The sequence below is a fragment of the Balaenoptera borealis genome (genome assembly GCF_965194805.1).
Source record: "Balaenoptera borealis genome assembly, chromosome: 14".
NCBI classification, from domain to species: Eukaryota; Metazoa; Chordata; class Mammalia; order Artiodactyla; family Balaenopteridae; genus Balaenoptera; species Balaenoptera borealis.
Window position 1 is genome coordinate 50,656,406 of NC_138875.1, and position 11,394 is coordinate 50,667,799.

General features: G+C 38.2%; 1 pseudogene across 1 annotated transcript; it reads left to right on the plus strand.

Annotated features, from left to right (window-relative positions):
- Positions 1 to 5,771: 5,771 nt before the first annotated feature.
- On the plus strand, positions 5,772 to 10,921 carry LOC309611277 (protein TOPAZ1 pseudogene; annotated as a pseudogene). Its single transcript has one exon. The product of its transcript is annotated as a protein TOPAZ1 pseudogene (transcript).
- Positions 10,922 to 11,394: the final 473 nt, after the last annotated feature.

Here is an 11,394-nt window from a genome sequence, read left to right on the forward strand (position 1 = left end):
ACAAGGAAAATATGAAAGATGGGATAAAGACCAAACACATGGAGAACAGAATGAGATCTAAAATAAATTCAATCAGAGTTTCAGAAAAAGAAATTACAGAAAATGAGGGAGAAGCAAGTATCCAGAACTGGAAAATATCTACCACCCTTCAGATTCAGGAAGCTCAACGAATCTCAAGAAGGATAAATAAAAGTAAAATCCACTAATCACACCAGAGAGAAAGATACCAAAAACAAAGTAAAGGTCTTAAAAGAAACCAAAGAGAAAAGATAGTTTACCTACAATTAAATTCATGGCAAGCAACATTGAAAGCCGAAAGACAGTGTAGTATCTTCAGGGAACTGAGAACAAATAATCCAGAATTTTCAAGACTATCAAGAATAAAGGCAAATAGACTTCCCTGGTGGTCCAGTGGTTACAACTCCACGCTTCCATTGCAGGGGGCACGGGTTCGATCTCTGGTCGGGGAACTAGCTCCCACATGCATGTTGCAACTAAGACGCCCACATACCTCAACTAAGAAGTCCACATGCCGCAATGAAGATCCCGCGTGCCGCAACAAAGACCCAGCGCAGCCAAAATAAATAAATAAATAATAAATAAATAAATAAATTTTTTTTAAAAAGAATAAGGGCAAATAAATACATTTTCCACAAAAAAAAGAAAACAGAGACATTTCTTACCAACTGACTCTCACAAAATGAAATTCTAGAGCTTATAATTTTAGGAGGAATGAAAATTATACTAGAGTGGGGCCTGGGAAGCAAGAAATGAAGAAAGAACAGTGAGGGGGAAAAATCTCCAACTACATAAAACAACAGAATTTGTGGAGTTAAAAAGTAATCAATATGGAGCCAAAAATACTATACATGTTAAGTCAGAGAGAATAACCAGAATTGGTCATCTTAGGTTTTGAGCGTCTGACAAGACAGCAAAGATAATAAATGTACACTATGTTAAGTTACATATGCATGTTAAAATTTCTAGGGTAAACATTAAAAGAATGGAACTAGTGTATATAACTTCCAAGCCAGTAGAAAAGGGAAAAATGGAATGAGAAAGGAAAAGAACAAAGCTAACACAAGAAAGACTTAAACAGGAAAGAAACCAAAAATTATTTGAATGAACAAAAGATTAAAAGAGTAATAACGATAAGAGCGAAAGAAACACTGATTATGCATTCAAAATAGTGCACAAAGACATAAGCCAATATAACATGCAAGCTCTAGTTACAAATAAAATCATATTTTATAAATCACAGCACCTACATGCATTGATTGGACACACAGCTCAAAATATTTTGATCAGGGATTAAAAAATATGCTAGAATTTTTTAAATAAAAATCTATATAAAAAGGCGCACCACCTATATCAATCCAATGTAGAAATATAATGAGATACATGAGTACATAAAAAAGGCAAGTTGCAGAGTTGCACATACGACGCTTTTTTTGTTAAAAAAATTTTTTGAGTGTGTATGTATATGATTAGACTCACACATAAACACACACATCTATGTAAAATGCATAGAAAAAATCTTGGACGCGTGGGAGACTTCATAACTATGCATTTTTCATTGTTGAAAATTATTTATACAATAAGCATGCATTCCTTTTATAATTAAAAAATTAAAATATAGAAAAAAAATTTTAAAGTGCATCTAAATTCTAGAAGGACAATAAACAGATAAAAAAAACAAGAGGGAATAAGCTGAAGGTCATGGAAAAGAATCAAGTGTAAGATGGTATAGGGAGAACAAAAATGAGAAATTGGAAAACAGAAACACCAAAAGGTTATATAAATGTTGCTCCTATTTAACTTTTTTTTTAAAAAATGGCTCTTTTATTTACTGGTTGGTTTGGGGTTTTCTTGTTTTTTTAATGTGTGTTGGTATGTTGCCAAAGCGCTAGATTTCTCTGGAGCTAATTAAGACCCTTGTCTGGATTTGGACCCTGCAGATAAAGGTCAGAACTGCTAGTGGGGCTTTCAATGGTTTTAACTGTTGTTCTCTGTGCTCCTAAAAGCTTAACTCCTCAATTGCTGACCTGAAAAATGGTGTCACCCCCGCCCTTTCCTGTTTAAATCTTTGTCCATTTAACCCCTCATTAACTCATTAAACCCCTTCAACTGAAGTTACATGTCTGTTTCTTGCAGCTTTGGTATTTTCCAGAGATAATGCTGCCTGGAAACATCATCTTGTCTCTCCTATGGCTAGTTAACATCGGACCCTGATTTTCCAAACTGCCACAGCTTTTTCAGGATTAAAAGCCCTGAGAGGGAGGTGTTAATCAGAGCAAAACCCAAAACAATTGGACTCTAGGTACCAACCCAAATCCTGAGGTAAAAGCAGCCTGAAAATATCCAGTGACTCCCAGGCATCAAAAAAAGTTATGAAAACCGAACAAGGAAATGGGCAGGAAAGGACTAGGCAGGAAATGAGCTAATGAGTCATGTAAATCCTAACATCTCACCACTGCGTGTGTTAAGAAGGAAATGAAAGAAAATAAATGTGCCCCTCCATACAGCTTAATTTATAGCAGAATACGAAAATATTCTGCTGATGAAATTTTTGAGAGATTCAGTTGCACCATTAGTTATTAAGTTCTCAAAAGAAAATATAAACTAATGGCATGGCTAATTAAAATTGTGGCCTAAAATACTGTAGCCCAAATCACTTTATTCTTAGCTAATTAAAAATAATACGACCCCCTACTGAAGACCTCCTCGAAGGCTGCTTGGGCCTATTTATAATTCTCTTAATCTCAAGGCTATTTGGCCCTTTTGTTCCAATACAATAACTCCAATATATCAGACCACCTCTATTTGCTTCAAGCTATGGGGAGAATTCTCTCCTTTTCCACTATGTGAATCTTTATCTTCACAAATGGCTTTACACACAGGCAGAGTAGACGGGTACCCGATATTGTGATTGCAGGGATTCCCTGAAATCTTCTAAGAATGTCTTCTGCACCCAGGTTTCAAAACACCTGAAACACCACCATGGAAGAGACATACAGCTTAAAGCAGAATTTGGAGTTAAAATTTTCCTTTTCTTCAGGTTTCCTTTAAAATACAAATATTGTGGGAGGAATAATCCAGGAGTCATTAACATTACAGCTTGAATTAATGCATCAGGGCTGCCAACTACCTGAGACCTGGGATGAGACCCTTCACCATCCTGGGCTTCAATAAAAAATGAGGTAGTTGGGCTGGATCCAAATGTCTTCATCAGAATAGGGGTTTAGGTGAGAGGAGGCTAGAAGGATTGCCTAGCGAGGACATCTGTCATACCACCCACCACACGTGGACCACCTCCACTTCCTACTGCGTCCTCATCCCTCTGCCCACCACCTCTGCCAGGCCCCAGACTCTAACTAAGAAATCTGAGGTTGATTCCAGCAAAAACATTCTATGCTTCTAGAATTTGATTCAAGTGTTCCTAACTATAGTTATGGGCTTCTTTGCTTATCTAATGAAAGTTATGAACCCTGTGACTAATCAGTGTAACTTTAGCTGCTATAAGAAGCCACCCCACAAGGTCCAGTGGCTCAAACATGACAGAAGTTTGTTTTTCACTCATGCGAAGTCCAAAGTAGATGCTCCTGCTCAGCAGGTGGCTCTCCACTAAGTGGTGATTCAGGAACCCAGGCTGGTTCCCATCTTAGGGCTCCGCCACTTTTAACATGTACCTTCCAAGGTCAGGGCTTTCTTAGGCATTGAGCCTGCAGAAAGGGTATGGTGGGAACTAGGTTAAAGGTCAGGCCTAGAAGTTGCACACAAAACTGCCCTGAAGCCCTTCCATGTATCTTGGGGTTTGGGCGCAGGAAGTTAAAAATTCCCTGGATTAGATCATTTGTTTCCTGAGTAGCAATGGCTTAAGACCTGAGGCAGAAAAAGGAGAGGAAGAGGAGCAGAACCACACTCCACCCTCAGGATTTGACCTAGAGTCAGTTTTCCTTAAGTCATGGTGTAAATAATGGAGCCTCCTGTACTTCTCCAAAGGAGTCTTCAGCCCTTGCTTATAAAATTTTAGATAGATAGACAGACAGCAGATAGAGATACACATATATATATTATACGTGTATTAGTTATATATAGTTATTTATCAAATAGATAAATGTACGTAAATCATATGCATGCATGTGAATATATATGTGTGTATCTGTATATATATATGCACATACCTAGACGGTTCTATTTGGTAATAGTAATAAAAATTTATCTTTTATGAACTTTTCACTACCCACTTTGGGAGGTGCTCCTATCCAAAGGGACAAATCCCACATATTCAAACTCGCCACAGTAAATAATATATCAGAAAGCATTTAGTAAATTATAAGAAGTCATTCAAATGGATGTTAAAATGACAATTCTGGGACTTCCCCGGTGGCGCAGTGGTTAAGAATCTGCCTGCCAATGCAGGGGACACGGGTTCGAGCCCTGGTCCGGGAAGATCCCACATGCCGCGGAACAACTAAGCCTGTGTGCCACAACTACTGAGCCTGCGCTCTAGAGCCCATGAGCCACAACTACTGAGCCCGCGTGCCTAGAGCCCGTGCTCCACAACAAGAGAAGCCACTGCAATGAGAAGCCCATGCACCGCAACAAAGAGTAGCCCCCACTCGCCGAAACTAGAGAAAGCCTGTGCGCAGCAGTGAAGGCCCAATGCAGGAATTCTACTTGGAATTTTGTGTATGTGTGTAACTTTTTTAAAAGTGCTACACTTTGGCAAAAACCCAAGGCTATGTCCAAATTAATGGTGCAAGTGTCTGCATACTCCAGCTGTTATTCAAACAAGGAAAGTCAAGTTTTAAAGAGACTTTCAAATCTGCTGAAATGATTCTGTGTTAAATGTGAATCCAGAATACAATGTTTAAGCAGAACACAAAAATAACTATTGTGACATTCATTTTAACAAAGGAATTTTTTTTTAAAAGAAGAAAGAAAAAGAATGATCCAGCAATCCTACTCCTGGGCATATATCCAGACAAATCTGTAATTCAAAAAGATACATGCACCCCTGTGTTCATAGCAGCACTATTCTCAATAGCCAACACATGGAAACAACCTAAATGTCCATGACAGATGAATGGATAAAGAAGATGTGTACATATATACAATGGAATACTACTCAGACATAAAAAAGAATGAAATAATGCCATTTCCAGCAACATGAATGCAACTAGAGATTATTATACTCAGTGAAGTAAGTCAGAAAGAGAAAGACAAATACCATATGATATCACGTATATGTGGAATCTAAAATATGACACAGGGCGGGTGCCTGGTGGCGGAAGCAGCTTTCGTGCCGCCACTGGGCTCTTGTGAGCGGGCGCAGAGGGCCTAGGTGGGCAGACAGGCGGCCCGGGGCAGATGCTGAGGCCGCCACCCTCGGGCCCCACGACGGCCCCAGGGCATGAAGGTGACACGCGGCTGCTGGTGGCCAGGGCCAGGTGAGGCGGGAGGCTGCAGCCCTGAGGCAGGGGCGGGGGCGCGAGGAGAGCAGGCAAGAGAGGAGGATGGTGGCCCGGGCTGTCTGGGAGAGAAGAGGTGGAAAGTGACAAGTCGGGTGAGGCGTCCGGGCCTGGGAAGGCTTCAGCAAGGCAGCTAGTGGAGGGGCCTGGGAGCCAGGGGGGCTCTTCAGACCCATCAGACCAGCCTGGCTTAGAAGCAGCGAAGGAGGCAGAGCTCCCCTTGCAGTCAGGAAGACACACCAAGGGAAAAAGAAAAGTTACTGAAGCCTCAAGTGATGATCCACAGCCAGGGACTGACCTGTAAACACGTTTATGGAGTGCTACAGAAAGTTTCCGCCGGGTATACACTTGGATTTACAAGTGCTAAATGACCTTCTAAATTCTTTACTCAAACATTGTTTATTGAAAAGAAGTATTTCAGGTCATGAACCTCAGCATAATGGTTAAAATGCTGCCTGCTCTGAAAATATTACTAAAAATATTTGAGTATGTGGCAACTATGAAATTAAGGAGTGCTGTACCTGCTTTGATATCTTTTGCAAGCTTGTTGAAGCTGGGATGGTACTTGACCCAGAACACTTTAACTATATTATTAAGCTTTTATACCAAGTACAGGCTTCCAAGCAAGAAATAACTGCAGTTCTGGAAATGAAAGCCAGGTTACGGATGAGGCAGTTTAAAAAGAACTGGAAGTGTGATTTAGAGTCAGCCTTGAATGAAATACAGCATTGTAAAGAAAAAGGTGACTGGACCAAATTGGGAAATGTATACATTAACATAAAACTGGGCTGTGAAAAATTTGCAGATTTCCCAGAGATTTTGTGCTTGTATTGCTGAGACACTAACAAAAGACTGTAAAGACGAGAGACCAGGTGTTCCATTTCGTGAATTCGCCGAAACAGTTAGCAAAGATCCACAAAATAGTGAAGTAGATAAAACTTTGCTGGGAAGAATCGGAATCAGTGCTATGTACTTCTACCACAAGCTGGTCCAAGGGAAGGAAGGTCTTAGATAAACTATATGAATTAAAAATACATTTTACAAGTTTAAAAGGACGTATAGGGCCTGAGAAGTTAGCACCAAGATGTCAAGTTGTGAATATTGCAGCAGAAATTTTTCTAAAAAGCGGAAGCTTAGATGGTGCCATTTGGGTATTAAGGGAGTCAGAGGGGGTCATCAATACACCACTGTGGCCTTGTGATAGACTGGATGTGCTCAATTGGCATAATCTGCTCTGTACAACTGCACATGAAATCATAGCGAAGAGTCTTTACAGACAGACATTTGAAGTTTTGCAAAATCTACCAGGTTTTCAAAATTCTCAAGATGCCTGTATAGAAAGCAACAGTCTTTGTATGTCATCCTCCGTAGCAGAATGCATGATTTCAAAGAGCATCCCTATTGATTTTTCCTTTCTTAGAAGATTAATTACTTCTTTAGGAAGAAGTTGTTTATGGCTCCAAGCCAGAGCCCACACAAAAGTGCTCTTTCATTGGGTTGCTACCCACCATTGGAGGGAAATTTATACCGAAAACCTCTACTGATTCCTTCCTATTTGTCTGAGATTGAAATGCTTTTAGCTATTGAAATCTTCCTGGTATCTAATGCTAGTAGTATTCAGAGTCCTGGAACTTCTACACAGACACTGCAGGTAGTTTTAAAAAGATGTGTAGAAAACAAATCTCAGAGCAAGGATGACTATCAAGCTGCAGTGGAAAGATTAATTATGGCTGCTCGTATATCAGATCCAAAGCTTTTCATTAAGCACATGACCATCAATGTTAATAAGGAACAGGTTTATAGTATGGAACATTGTTCTGCCCTGAAATGGTTGAAAGAGAGTATGAAGTGGGCTGGAAAGGTTTGGCTCTTCAATAACCATTAGTTATTAAAGGCTGTCTTTTTTTTTTTAAGTTCAAGTAATCATTGTTGAAAATAAAAGGCAATGAAAATAAAGACAGTTTTCACTATAAAAAAATAAAATAAAATAAAATATGACACAAATGAGCCTATCTATAAAACAGAAACAGAATCACTGACATAGAGAACAGACTGGTGGTTGCCAAGGGGGAGGGGCTTGGGGGAAGGATGGAGTGGGAGGTTGGGGTTAGTAGATGTAAGCTTTTATATACAGGATGAATAAACAACAAGGTCCTACTGTATAGCACAGGGAACTATATCCAATAACCCTATGATAAACCATAATGGAAAAGAATATTTTAAAAAAGAATGTATGGGGGACTTCCCTGGTGGTCTAGTGGATAAGACCCCGTGCTCCCAATGCAGGAGGCCCGGGTTCGATCCCTGGTCGGGGAACTAGATCCTGCATGCATGCTACAACTTAAAGTCCACATGCCGCAACTAAAGATCCTGCATGTTGCAACGAAGATCCCGCAACTAAGACCCCGCGCAGCCAAAAATAAACAATAAATAAATAAATAAATAAATAATTTTTTTAAAAAAGGAATGTATATATAACTGACTTTGCTGTACAGCAGAAATTAACACAACATTGTAAATCAACTATACTCAATTTTAAAAAATACTAAAACTGAAAAAAGAAAGAAATAAACCATGAATAACTGAACAAAACTTCCACCTATTCTTAAACTCTATCATTTTTTTTCCTCTGCAACCCCTTTCCCAAATAGAGAGAAAGAGAAAAGGAAGAGGGTCCAAAGTACAATCTTCCCAAGATTTGGGGCCTCTAACAGTTGGGAGGACAGTTGTAGCCCTCAAAGGAAAAGCACTGGGAAGATGGCATTCCCACCCTGCGGCCTGGTCCACCACCTCCTGTCTGCCATGGTGGACTGCATAGGCCAACTATTTCCATAAGACTGATACCTGCCTTCTATTTGTTATCAGAGGGGGTGGGAAAATAAGCATGGGAGCTTTCAAAAATTAGTCTTTCCAGATGTTTTGACTTTAATGCATGTGTCTTACTAATTTTATAAGAAAATAAAACAACAATCTAAACAATATAGGTCAAACTAGAAAACATTTCTCCTCTTGGGAAATAACTGCTGAATGTAGATTTCTTAAAGATATATTACTTGGATATTTTACCTTCTTTTTCAAGACTTTTCCAGAAAAATGTGTTACTTTTATCACATGAACTTCCCTTTACATAATGCAGAACCTAAACAACTTGCTTGTGTAAGGGAGGAAAAAAATTACTTTTTCTCTACCCATCTTAAGTTCATTAGCTGGGACTCTGCAAATTAGACTCAGAAAAGACAGAGTAATAAGAGAAAAGCAAGAAACAAACAAATTTTTAGCATGCGCATCCCACATACACACAGGAGTACTCAGAGATGAATAACTCAGAGAGGTGATTAGAACTTGAACTTATGTGGAATCTTAGCAAAGAATAATAATTTTGTAGAGAAGTAACAAAACAAAGGAAAAGGTCTTTGAGCTTCTCAGAAGGACAAATTATGGGAAGGTAAATATAAGGAAATTAATAGTAGATAAGGGCCAGTTAGTAAAGTTTGTTATAAAGATTCCTCTGGTGCTATCTCTTAGCTGATAAAGATCTAGAGTAGCCTCCAGTGATTAACTTCTGTCTTTCCTGGTACAGAGGGGACGGGGGACACTTTCACACATTTATGTTCTGCTTTTAGGCAAATACGGGGACTGCAGAGAACTCTTCTTGTATCTGCCTCTTCTTAATTGCCTTCAGCTCAAAATAACCCTTGTTTTAAAATAGCATATTTTGGGACTTCCCTGGCAGTCCAGTAGTTAAGACTCTGTGCTTCCATTTCAGGGGGCACAGGTTCGATCCCTGATCAGGGAACTAAGGCCCCACATGACACATGGTGTGGCCAAAAGAATAAATAAATAAATAATAAAATAAAATAGCATTATTTTGAGATGGCATATTCTGCTGCCCTTCACTTATTAGATATTATGACTAATGTTGAAGTAACTTTTTTTCTATTTTAAATTTCCTATCCATTCAAAAATAAATTTTAAAACTCCCAGCGTGGGAATCTTAGCTAATACTTGTAGAATATCAGGTCAGCCTCACTGGCTGTCTGTGTTGTCGAACCATACCATACACCAATTTCAATTAAGAAAAACAATTTAGGTGCTTCGACTGTTTTTCAGTAATAATACCTTGCTTCATTTCCCACCTTTAACCTTGACGTAAGTGTGGCAGTTAATGAGATATTTTATAGATGAAAATTTAATAAGACTTTTAAAATAATTATAATCATGTAAGTATTTTAAAGTTTTGACTTTTATAAGATTCACAATGAGGAGAGAGATTTGAAGAAATATTTTATAATGGATAATTCAGCATAAAATTGATTCTCTCCCATTTTGTGAATTTTTACTTAATGACTTCTATATTTCCAAGCTGCCATGGAAGTAGAAGCCACAGGCACTGTTAATTAGTAAACAGAAGTGTTTTTATCAGTCAATTCCTGCACCAACATGTGATTTCTCTGCACTGTTGTGATAAATATTTGCCATCATCCAGTGTGTCTAACTGGGTCAGCCATCATGGAAGAGTAACTCTGTCATTTTTGTGTGATCCAAATATTAGGAGGGTAAGTCTATATTGCCCTTAAGCTCTAGGTTACAGTGATTCAAACCTACATTCTATGGATTACAGAAGTCCAAAGCCAAACTCAAGTGTTTAGTAAAACTAATAAACCTATTTATATGTTATCCAGAGCTTCTCCTTAAATAGCTGAGTTTATGGTTCTCCCCCAGGTCTTGCTTATGCCACCCTGGTCTTGTGGTAATGCTGTTCTAGTGATAAAACACTGCCTTCATTTAAAAAAAAAAAAAAAAAAAAAACCTACTACACAAGACATTGGTAGTAAGGTTGAGAACTGAAGGGAGAAGTCTTTACACCATATCAAGCCTTGTACATGCTTGTTTTCTTTAGTCTTTGACCTCCCACCATGAGGGATTTCCTCTTATCCTTTCAGGGCACAAGATTACAAGCCACAGTGCCATCTCCCTGTGAGCTGATCAATAGTTACATTAAATGTAAATGGACTAAATTCTCCAATCAGAAGACATAGAGTGGATGGATGGATAAGGAAAAAAAAAAAAAGACCCCGCTATATGCTGCCTATAAGAGAATCAATTTAGCTTTAAGGAAACACACAGGCTGAAAGTAAAGGGATAGAAAAATATATTCCATGCAAATAGAAACCAAAAGAGAGTGGGAGTAGCTACACTTATATCAGACAAAATAGACTTTAAGTCAAAAACTGTAATAAGAGACAAAAAAATTATTATATAATGATAAAAAACTTGATTCATTAAGAGGAAATAACAATAGTAAATATATATGCACCCAACATCAGAGCACCCAAATATATAAAGCAAATATTAACAGCTCTGAAGTAGGGAACTTCTCATCCAGACAGAAAATCAATAAGGAAACAATGGACCTGAACAACACTTCAGATCAAATAGTCCTAACATACATACAGCAGCAGAACAGACACTCTTCTCAAGTGCACATGGAATATTCTTCAGGGTAGGTCATACAGAGGTTCCTCAAAAAATTAAAAACATCACAAACATATGAAATAGCAATCCCATTTCTGGGTATACATCCAAAAGAAATAAAATTATTATCTTGAAGGAATGTCTGTACTCCCATGTTCACTGCAGCATTAATCACAGTAGCCAAAATATGGAAACAACCCAAATTCATTTGTCAACAGATGAATGAATTAAGAAAATATCATATATATGTAAAATTAAGTGTTACTCAGCCTTTAAAAAGAAGTAAATCCTGCCATTTGCAACAACATGGATAAATCTGAAGAACATTATGCTAAGTGAAATAAGCCAGACACAGAGAGACAAATATACCTTAAATATAAACAATTTTTGTTTGTCAAAAATAAATACATAAAAATAAAAGTCCTGTGGGCTATACCTAGCAATA